At 36.8% G+C, this 12380-nt stretch overlaps 2 long non-coding RNA genes across 2 annotated transcripts; both read left to right on the top strand.

Annotated features, from left to right (window-relative positions):
- The first annotated feature begins 343 nt into the window (after positions 1–343).
- LOC139124762 (uncharacterized) lies at positions 344–1207 on the top strand. Its single transcript, XR_011550028.1, has 3 exons — positions 344–391; positions 574–748; positions 1060–1207. It is a non-coding gene; the product is annotated as an uncharacterized lncRNA (long non-coding RNA).
- A 348-nt stretch (positions 1208–1555) lies between these two features.
- On the top strand, positions 1556–2642 carry LOC139124755 (uncharacterized). Its single transcript, XR_011550025.1, has 3 exons — positions 1556–1699; positions 2021–2059; positions 2559–2642. It is a non-coding gene; the product is annotated as an uncharacterized lncRNA (long non-coding RNA).
- The last annotated feature ends 9738 nt before the right edge of the window (positions 2643–12380 follow it).

Genomic DNA, 12380 nt, shown 5'->3' with positions numbered 1-12380 from the left:
ACATTCTTTATTGATAAATTTGCAAACCACATGAAATCAATAAAATAATGTTAAAATAATGAAACACGTGCAATTACTGCACTTATAATAGTACTGTTGAACACTTGATATACAGCGTCTTGACATTATCTCTAACAGTTGGTCGCCCGTGGACGGCATCGATGAAATACAGGCTCTACAGTTGGTTATCTGAAGGATGGAATAGATTTGATTTGGCCATGTATGTGCTGTTTGCAGTGTCCTTTGTATTACGCCTTGTACTTCCTCCATGTGGATTTGGAGTCGCAAGAGTTATGTACTGCATAACATTCATCTCGTTCTCCATCCGTTTCCTTCACATGGGTTTGTGTTCGAGGGAGTTGGACCTAAGATTATCATGATTATAAAAATGGTAAGAGGAAATACTTGTGTTTGGTGTTATGTCACATAGCATGTGGTTAAAGTACTGTGTTGGGTGACAGCAGAATTCTAACTTATGTAAAGATGTCGTCTTTGAATGTGGCAGAGTGTGTAGTTATGTTATGGAAAGGTAAATCTATGATGCAAAAGTCGATTTATACTTTTCTGTTGCAGATGAAAGATCTTGGTTTATTCCTTTTCATACTGATAATTTTCGTTGCCAGTTTCGGCATTGCCCGAGAGGCTCTTTCGAATCCAAATATGAAGCCTCATATTCTCTTGATGTTTCAATCATTGTATAAACCATACTGGCAACTTTACGGAGAGTTGTTTTTGGAGGAAGATGAAGGTATGTCAAATGTTTTTACATAATGTCTTTAAATTAATTAAACAACTTTAATAAGCTTGTGTATCTTATGTTGTTCAACCCTTCAACTTTACTCATTCTAGCCTAATAAAAACCGGAAACATAAAATAGCCATATTCAAAGGCGCAGTGGACAGATTGTATCCTGTTGCTTGTTTTCTCTTAATTCTTTACGTTACAAATTAATTTACCTTATAATGACGTTAAATTATCAACCAACATATACATGAACTGTACAGAAATCTATCTCAGCATCTTCAGACCAAAATTTCCGGTTCTGAACTTTTTTTAAAGTTGCGGTGGAAAATGCGACTCTCCATGGAGATGTTAGATCGGTTAATATCTGCACTCTGATCGACGGACATGGATGGATTTCAACAACTCTAACAGCAATCTACATGTTGATTTCCAATATCTTACTCATCAATCTACTCATCGCTATGTTCAGGTAACTAAGCGAGCTTTCACAAATTATAGTCGTTTGAAAAGAAGAGAAATAATATTCGTTTCATTTCATTATAACGACTGCCATTGAACCGATATATGGCGTGTCGTTTTAGAAGACCATTGAAAGTTGAACATTAAGTAAAGAGATGTTTAGGCGACCATACTTTGATGAAAGCTACTTTATTACTTAAAACTTCTATAACACTATAAATTTGAAGTAATAGATTTGGAATTTGGAATTGTTTGGAAATTAAAGAGTGAATCGGAAAGTGTCAATTCGTCTTTTAGAGGTTTACTAAATATTTGAATTTCTTGGCTTCGTTTCATTTCCACCAGTTCACATTTCAAAGAGTGCAGGACAAATCAGAGCTCATTTGGAGGTTCTATCGTTTCGGATTGATAAGCGAGTATCACAACCGACCAACACTGGTACCACCACTCATTGTTATAAATCATGTATACAGATTGATTATTGAATTGAAACAACGTAAGTAATATCTAATGGTATTCTAAGAAACATTTTGACATTATTATGTGCAAATGCTCAATTGTCGTATGAGTGCAGACCGTAACATAAAATATATCGAAGCGTGTACTGACACAGAGCACATATATCATGTTTGAGACAATGAGTATTTCTTGTGTCTCTATCGCAATAACATAAGTTGCTACCATCCCGAAGAAAATAAATTCCAAGTTAAAATAAACACCTTTGGCACCAGCCTCACTTATTAGATGCATGGTAGAATTTAAGAACCGACAACACTAAACATTGCTGAAAATGATGAATTCGATCTTTCCATACTAGGATTTTCTCCGGATAAAGAAGAGGAGTCCAATTCCCTCCGTAAGTTTTTTTTTATAACAATTTTCAAGTGATAAGTTATTTGTCAATAATTGGCCTAATAGTAATCTTTGGCCTAATTTTTGAAATCATATTTCGTGACAAATAAGAAAATGTCTTTTCAACAGAGAAGTTATCAAGATCACACTTGCCAAAGGAAGGATGAGATACCAAATAGTCGCATATAAGTTATAGAAAACTACTCTGTACCGTCGATCTATTGTAAAGAAGACGGGATGAAAGAATTCTTCACTATAAACGATGTCTTAAACTTACACACTAATGGCTGTAGTTTAAAGCTACTCTTTCTAAATTTTGGCCGCAGCCACATATCATGCACGACGAATGATCTCCTAACCACGAGACCTGGAATATCCTTACTTATCTTTACAACAGTATGTAGTCGGGAAGTGCAAACACTATTTTGTCGATGCAATATACGGTACAAAAGTAATGAACTATGTTAAGCCTTAGGTCAATGTACCACTGCATTTTCCTGTAGGTGTCCACTTAAAAAAGGGCAGCCGTATTGATGAAGATGTGAACCTGTTTGAGAGTAAACACTTGCAGAGTTATTTCATCAAGGAAAGTATCAAAGAGAAGAAATCAAGCCAGAGCATGGTTACATCCGCCACAGAAAGGTAATTCATTGTGCTAATACGTGCATCACTTTAATCATACTGTTGCTAGGGATACCAAGTACTTTTCTGTTTATTTATTTACACTTTATTGAGCGGCAGAGTTACTGAAATAGTAATTTTCATCGAGGCTCATAAATTTTCGAAAAAAAGGAAAACTACATCTGTCAACACAAGAAAACAAAATTATATTAAAGGGGACATTTCTTTTAACATATTCTTTCAGTTTACATATAAATGTGTCTAGACTGGTGAAATTTTTTCACTACAATGGGTAATGAATTCCAAACTTTCGTGGCATGGAAATGAAAACTATGTTGTCCAGTGCCTAAAACAAATCTTGGTTCATGACAATTCTCACGTGTGCGCAGTAAAGCGTGTAAAATAATCATGAACATTTCTTTGTGTAGTAAATAAATTAGATAAATATTATGGAGCATAACCATTCATACATTTGAAAATTAAAAGTGCCATGAAATAAAAAATTGTTTGTCTTATCGACATAACATTAAATGTAGAAAATAAAGCATTTGAGATAAAATCAGTTGATAACTCAAAAAGTGTGCGTAACGCCCGTTTTTGAAGAGTATAAACTTTGTCAAGATTATTTGCCATTGCATTACCCCAAACAACACAAACACTTATCTAAAGTACTCTGTATGAGACCATGGTATAAGATAATACGAGGATCAAAAGGAATATATCGACGTCATCTACGCTATGAACCAATTCGTTGACTGAGTTTTTTTGTATAAATTATCTATGTGGACGTTCCATGATGACGTTTCAGCAAGAGTTACCCCTAAAATTTAACCACATTATACTTGAGGAATGAAAGTGTCAGCAACCTGTGCAGATAATGAACTGTGAGTTTGATTCAGGCTACTGCGCTAAGACTGGGTTGTAATCAGAAGGCATTTTGATTTTCTGGCATTAATTGGTATATGATTCGTAGTAATCCAATTTGAAATAGGAGTGATATCTTTTCGTATTGCATAGTTAACATCACTAAATTGCATTTACCCTTTGCTAACATTGTCTGCTCATCTGCATACATATGTAAGGTAGAAAATTAACAAATAAAGACATGTAGTTCATAAAAATCAATAAAATAGGGCCTAAAATTGAGCCTTGTGGAACGCCTACTGTAACATCATGTCTAACAGAAATACTTCCCATGTAGTCAACAACCTGCTGGCGATTTGTCACATAAGAGTTCAACCAGTTAACAGTACAACCAGACACCTTGTACAAAGGTACATTTACAGATATTTGAAGTATATTAGCTGATATACCTATGTTAATTATATGAGATTTCTATCATTAAACGATACCGAAAACTTCAAACGCCACATAACCACATATCATTCAATTAGTGTAGAGTTTAAGGGTCCAAAGTTACGAAAGGGGTATTCTACCTCAGTATAGACGCACTTCTTTCCCTAATTTAACGAATTCCTTATTACATTTCTTTCTTATGCCTCGTCTCCATTTGTATGTGCAGATTAACTAAAGTGGAGGAAGGCTTGATAACCTGGAGAAACATGTTGCAGAAATACTGAAAATGGTGTCAGCTAAAGAATTCAAGGAATCGAAAATGGAGAAAAATATTGCAGAAATACTGAAAATACTGAAGAAATAAAGGAATCGAAAATCGCCATGGAGACATCCAGTCCTTATCTGAGAGATTCAAAAATTGTATATACAAATCGAAATACCTGAAAATTGACCGTGGGCAGACGCATGCGCTAGTTTGGCCCATATTTCGAACGGAAAGGTTCAGCTGGCTGCCCCCCTTAGCAGTCGCTCTCCAGCCTTCTGATCTCAATTGCAGAGCCGGAGATAAGCTTGCTACATGGCACCTGCAGCGAGGACTACATCCTTATTTTTGGAAAAGAAGAGCCAGAACGAAAACAGTCTTCGGACAGAGCGCGACTCCTATTCGCGACTCCTATTATCACAATACTGTAATGTATATTCAGAAATTCCTGCTTTAACGACATGGTAGCCAAGAATCAAGTGTACGTGTATAAAATAGTTTCCTTTTTCTCGTAACATTGTTAAGCTCACTTCATATATCAATAAAAGTATAAAGAAGCGAATTAAGCTCACTTCATATATCAATAAAAGTATAAAAGAAGCGAATTCGAAGGGTCACGCTACAAATAAATAACATTGAGTTATCTTTGACCCCTCAATTTAAGCATTCCTGAGGCATACAAGACTTTGATTTTTGTGCATTTTCATCCGAAGACGTTATAGGAGATAAATGTCCTTCATTACACTATAGGCCTACACCTTTAAGACTACATGTTGAAGAACCACATTTAATGACCAGTGGCACCTTTACGTAGCTGAAGGTTCCGAAATGCAAGTTGTTATCTTTTTTGGATTTTGTGACGAATTGCCATATTTGCCATGTCGTACATTGAAAGACCCTGGCAGAAATATCATGATTAGGGTTTCGTTACATCATTTATTACTTGTAAAACAGAATTATTATCCCAGAACATCTCATCTGTAAATTTTGTAAAAAATGCCAAGGTTTTCTGAACATCACTATTTTGGGTGAAAATACACTGACTTGTTTGATTCTGTGTGCATATTCATCAAATGAGTAAAAACTACTCCAACTCGGATTTCTGAGTTTATTTATATCTTGTTGTTCACATGAACTGCGTCTTTGCACAAGTATGGCAATAAAAATATACAGTCGCATGAAACATAGTGAAAAATTGATGTTTTGAGATTTTTCGTCATTGACACGCCTGTCAACAATATTCCATATAGAAATGATCTCAGTGCCCGAAATGTTGACGTAGGACGTTTTCTTTCATATGCACACCTTAGGCCTGCCACAGCAATAACAAGGTCCGACAGATCGTTTGTTATGAATTAAGATTAACTTGTCTGTGAAGTTTCACTGAAATGCGACTCAGAACTGTTCAAAATGAGTTCTGAGTGAAACGATAACGCAAACATAGATATTTCGTTATGTTTTAGTAACAGATTGTGAATAGAGGTCGGGCTAGCTGCTCCGACCGACCAACAGCTTTATGTACGTGAATCACGATGACCGAGTCACGCTCTATCGCAGCGAGATTGACGCCCATTTTATGACATTCAAACAGGATAACAACATCATAATCAATGGATGAGAAGAAATGCATACTCTTGACGAGCCTATCTATACTATGATCATTTTTGACAGTGAGCTTTAGGATTGCCAGTTAAATTTGAGCAAAAGCTCGGAGATCCACCGTCCCTGGCAGAAGATTGGCAAATGTTTTAACGTTGTCAAGGGGCAAATGACATAGTAATTAGCATATCAAGTGCACTGAATCAAAGCCTTTGACTAGCGCATAGAAAAGGTCAAATGACATCATTCATAAGAGGTCATATTTGCTTGAGATCGCTCGGTGTGTGAGCGGCCCAAGGTCCACTGTTTGCATTGCATGCTGCATGTGTGCGATATTTCACAAAACATTTTACAGCGACTGTGATCTAACAAATATCGACTGATTCTTCGACATAACCAATTTGCAGGGTAAGATCTTCGCAGGATTGCATGAGTTTCATTTTTCATCGTGGGTTTTGTTTTACAAGAGTCTGGGAGAAATCACCACTGCTTGTTCTTGCAATACTATTTTATGTTGTACTACGGGACAGGATGTTGTTGCTAAACTTGTGGCCAAGCAGGAGAAACCGAGCGGCTAAAGAGCTGACAGTCTAGGCCATAGCCGCTAACATCGTTGTTTGATCGTCGATCAACGCTCTATGATCGATGTTTTAGGCGAACGTTGTGTGTTAGTACCATAAGAATACTGAGATTTAGCCTTCGGCCCCATACTTCGATCCCGGGCCTTCGATCGACTATCCAAGCAAACACTGCAAGAACATGTGGTCTTGGCTAGCAACTCCAGTTACTGTAGTTCCACATCGTTCTCAGCCACTATTGTAGCAACTGACAAATGCCAGTGCCACTAAGAAACTTTGCGGATAACCAAAAGACCTCCGTTAGGTTCTTACTGCAGTTGTGATAATACAGCAAAATCTTGCAAATGGCATGTAAACGTAGTACCCTTCAACCAAGGATCAGCAATGGAGGTAGTAATAGAGGGTGCACCTCCAACTTCTAGTGCTTTAAGGTTCCAAGGTTAATAAGCTTAGAACCCCCGAAAATTGCTCTTCCAAAGTGTGTCTCAGAGTTTTTTTTATCTTCCTTATTTTTAACACAATTTTAAAGAAATCAACTAGGATTAAATTCACCGCTCAGGAAGATTTTCTGGCATAAAAATTGTTTTAGAAAGTTTAAAAAAATTCTGAGACATGCTTTGGAAGATCCCTAGTACAGCTTGCACTGACACGAATTTCAGCCTTATATCTGAAAGCATTAAAGTTGCAATATGGATCAGAATTAACCTTCATATTTCGAAGATTTAACTATATAGAAAAATTCATAACAATTTCATTTGCAGATTCGACCATTAACAGGAACGAGAAGATGCTCTAATTTGAGTAAATTGATTTAATTACCGAATATTTTCTGTTTTGGTACCTACTTTTTGCGAGAGTAAAGCACTGAATTTGAAACGTCATTTTTACTATCTGAATATGTACGCATGCGAATTTGGTAACGGTTTGCGAAAACAACGTATTAAGTCAGCGGTAACCAGGAAGCGCATGGGACATTGCATAATGAGGTAGTGAACACTGGAGGACCGCACCTACACATTAATCAATCAGGGAGCTATAAAGTGAATAATACATAGTAATGAGACCTAACCATGAGGTCAAACCAATCAGTGTAATGCAAATGCATCTTAAATTACCAGCTGAACCAATCACTGATGTTGGTACATATGTCATGGACCTGAATTATGAAACAGGACTAATGGGACTACAGTACATTTTCTTGGATTTCTGTCATCTTTAGGATTGAATAAAGAAAATCAGTTTGACTCCAAAAGTGTGCTTTTGACCTCAAAGTGGTACCCGGAAATTCAAAAGATTGTACAGTCTGTCTGCTTTATTCAACTTCTTTTGCGTAATTGAAGGAATGTTTACTTGAAAAATGTACTATGCGACCTGTGAAGTATCAGGTATTAATAGGACTTTAGTACACTTCCTTGATTTTTGTCAACTTTTAGTGTTGAATAAAGAAAATCAGTTTGAGTCCAAAAGTGTCAATTTGACCTCAAAGTGTCCTAACCTTTGGATGGTTTTACGCTCTCCCTGCTGTATTCAATATCGTTTATGTTAAGGAAAGAATGTGTTGATTTTAAAATTGCATATGCGACCTGTGAAATAGCAGGTATTAATAAGACAAGAGTATCACTTATTTTTTGTCCAACTTTTAGTATTGAATAAAGAAAATCACTTTGACCTAAAAGTGTCCTATTGACTTTAAAGGTGTCCCTGAAAATTCTGATAATTTTACGCTGGGTCTGCTGTATTCAACTTCATTAAGGTAATGTATTACTTCAATTGTGTCACTTTCTATGGTAGGTATTGGATTTTTGTAAAAAATTATAAAGAAAAATAGCCTCCCTCCCCCCCCCCAAAAAAAAATTGGCCTCTAGCCCTATTCAGGTGAATTTCATATCTGTGCATTCGTAGCGCAATGCTGAGGCGTATAGATCGCATTAGTGTCATGGGATATCGCTACAGAACCGCTGCTAATCTGTCCATAGACCTTTTCCGTAGTTTACTTCGACACCATTCAGTTTTTTTATTTACCTCGCAAAATAATAAAATAGCTTATTTAGTCTTTGAATAAATGAACATGTACCTACTTTATCTCTTACTATCTATGACTCATCTCCTACTTCCGTTAATCATGTCGAATGTGGCAACATCTAATTTCAACGGTTTTTGAGAGCCGTCGACTGTTTCTGCTCGGTTCTGAACTTTTGACAGATCCAACGTATTCAATACGTTTTACGCGAGAGGGCAAACGTTGCAGAGTTCGTGGACGTCGGCTCATGAAAAATGGTTGAAAATACATGTTATATTATCGAGGTAGCTAGCAGAATTAGACTATGGGTCGTGAACCGACAAGTGTTATAGTCCCGGTCGAAGCAAACTACCAAAAATGTCTATGGGTTGGCTTGTGGCGATGCATTTTTGAACAGCAAGAACGCCACAGCACTGCTGCAAATTGTATTTGATATCCGTTTATGTATTTAAGAGCAGCGATTAGAATGACTTCCAAATGTCGATATGACTTCAAATGAGTCATTTTATAGATAAGTCATGATTGGTATAGACACTAGCCCTCCCCATGGTTAATTCTGTACTCTGCCCTTATTTTGTACATTTTTTCCAACTTCAGGTATTAAATAGCACCTGATATTATATCCGAAACGTCAATGTGACAAAAAAGCGTCCGTTATGCGGTAGGTGTCGTCAGACTTGAGTTTAACCCCTTTCTTACCGGACATTTAGGATGGGGACCACTTTGAATTCAGGGACCACTTTGAGGTCTTCACACTCGATCGATTGAACGTACACAGTAGGTGTACAATGTGCGGCACTGACATACATGTATATGGGTGAGAAAAATCAAATACACGATCTTTTCTAGAGCTGTACTTTATCATATCGACATACTTAAATTTCTGAAACATTGTGATGCTACCAAATATGGCAAACGCAAAATTTACAATGAATTATCATTATATATGTCAAGTTCTGTCATCATGTCAACATCGCCCCTCAAACGTGCACTCTATTGAGACGTCATCACTCGTGGTTGTACTTGTCACGTGCACAGCTGTTCTAGCCGCAACGTATCAAAGTAAACGTATATATGTGTGCCAGGATTGGTAAGAGGCTTAGCTAAGAAGAGTACTTCAACGGAGTATGGTCTATTTGCTTCAGTTTTACGGAAAAAATCGACAACTTTGATCCATATTGCAACTTTAAAACAAAGCATAGGGAAAACCGATTTTGAAAGGTTATGTAAACTACCTGTCACGTGATAATTACGTAAATAATGGTGACACTTTGGTAACCAAAATCTTGACCTACACCTACGCTTTCCGAAAATATATAATTTACGGGGGTGCTGGGCTTATTAACCACCAGAGAATTGATAGTTTAAAAAGGTCAATTTCTTGTCTAGAAACCTTAAACGTATTTGTGCTGGATTATTTTCAGTAACATAACATATTGACCCTCTTTAAAAAGAATTATTTTAATGTTCTCGGATTTTAAGCACTGGTACACAATAAAGGAAACAGCAAAACGGGTCATGGTTGTAATCTGCAGTTTCTGAAATGTAGCATAAAAGGATATCCATATACATGCACTTGCTTTACCAGTGCGAAAGACTCATCAACGGGAAACAAAGCATAGGTGTACTTTATTAATATACATGGATTTTATTGTCTGACACATACACATTGCAATTTGGTATCTAATGTTATAGATGTTTTTTGTAATCATGACTATATCGATAAAATGTTTGTAATATTCAGGAAGATATTTTATATAATTGATAATGAATTCGGCAACTATACATATACAGTATTCATGTCTCAGTTGGAAATTACACTGCTCGAAGCTAATAGCAGAGCGTTATTATAATTATACCACAAATAAATTCGAGTACAAAGTAATAATATGTGTTAAGTTTCATGCAACTAGCAATCATTAGACTACCTTTATCCCGAGGGTAAGAGTAATCTGAAGATTGTAAAAGTAATCAAAAGATTGCTACATGCCTAGATGCATGAAACTCTAGTTATAGATATAATTATATATAATATTGGATATATGAGATATATGATAATATAATATATACGAATGTATGTATGTATGTATGTATGTATGTATGTATGTATGTATGTATGTATGTATGTATGTATGTATGTATGTATGTATGTATGTATTGTTACGTGCAGAGAAAACGAACAAAAGGGTGAACTCAGCAGTTAACGTTTAAACAAAATTTATTACAAAATAAAACTAATTGCTAAGTCAGGATAGAGTACAAGCTTTAAAAGTGTACAGACTACTTATCTCAGCTGGGACGGCAAAGCTCCAGTCTCAGAGTTGTAACAGTCAGTCGGATGAATGAACAGTCCTTGCAGGCTTGAAGCTGCACAAAGTCCACAGTATAAATCCAGCGTTGGCAGTGAAGGTCTTGAAAAGTCTTGAGAATGACTACTGCTGGAGTTTAGTAACACACAAGAGACACGATCCCAAAAGTCTGACTGGAAGCTGAGTACGTCCCTTTTATAAAGGCATATAAGAACAATCTAGAACTTTTATTGACATGCTAATTACTGTTCGAAAATTATCTCTCTTACACAACTAATTAAATTTCTACAACATTCCAAACATGACTAATTGAATTCAAGGTTGTGAGGTCATTAAGGGCAGTGACCTTGAGAATGTTCTAGACTAATTGAACTCAGGTCATGATGAGTGTGGGGGAAATGGCCTACATAACACACCCCCTCTTCCAAAAAAGAAAATTTTTCAAAGAAAAATCTTTCTTTTATAAATGTAATCTTAAAAGTGTGAACAACAATAAGCTCTAAATACGAGAGAGACAGTCTGCAATTAAATTGTCTCTGCCTTTGATATGTCTAATGTCAAGATTAAACTCCTGTAACATTAAACTCCATCTTAGCAATCTCTGATTTTTGCCTTTAAATTTCTGCAGAAAAACAAGAGGGTTGTGATCAATATAACCACTATTGGTGATTTGAAGAAGTAACATAAACTTCAAAATGCTGTAAGCTAATATCAAAGATAAACACTCTTTTTCAATTGTAGAGTAGTTTCTCTGGGATTTGTTAAATTTGCGTGAAAAATAGCAAACAGGATGATCTACACCATGACTATCCTCTTGCAATAAAACGGCACCAGCAGCCGTATCACTAGCATCCACAGCTAATTTGAATGGCAAAGTGAAATCTGGTGCAGACAACACTGGAGCACTTTGCAGTATGGCTTTAAGTGTATCAAATGCCTGTTGGCATTGCTCTGACCAAACAAACTTTACTTTCTTTTTAAGTAAGTTAGTCAAAGGCTCAGTAATTGTGGAGAAATTTGGACAGAATTTTCTGTAGTAACCAGCCATACCGAGAAAGCGCATCAGTTGTCGTTTGCAGTTTGGTATGGGAAAACTTGAAATGGCACTGATTTTGGCATCAACAGGTTTTACCTCACCCTGTCCTACAGTATGTCCGAGGTAAGTCACCCTCGCCCAACCAAACTCAGATTTGGCAAGGTTGACAGTCAACATTGCTTTGCTCAGTCTCTCAAAGAACTTCCGCATGAGCTTGATGTGTTCCTCCAGGTGTCACTATACAGGACGACGTCGTCAACGTAAGCTGCACATCCGTCTAGCCCGGATATGACGTCGTTGATCATCCGTTGGAACGTTGCCGGAGAGTTCTTCATTCCGAATGGCATCACCTTGTACTGGAACAATCCGTCTGGTGTAACAAAGGCGGATATTTCACGAGCACGATCCGTCAGAGGGACTTGCCAAAATCCCTTCAGTAGGTCAAATTTCGTCACATACTTGGCTTTTCCCACTCGGTCGATGCAGTCATCAATCCTCGGGATTGGGAAAGTGTCTGTCTTTGTTAAAGTGTTGACCTTCCTAAAGTCCGTGCACATACGATAACTGTGATCTGATTTGGGAACAAGTATGCACGGCGAACTCC

This window comes from Ptychodera flava, chromosome 3, assembly GCF_041260155.1.
Source record: "Ptychodera flava strain L36383 chromosome 3, AS_Pfla_20210202, whole genome shotgun sequence".
In the NCBI taxonomy this organism is placed as follows: Eukaryota; Metazoa; Hemichordata; class Enteropneusta; family Ptychoderidae; genus Ptychodera; species Ptychodera flava.
The sequence above is the reverse complement of the archived record's forward strand: the minus strand, read 5'-3'. Positions and strand labels throughout refer to the sequence as shown.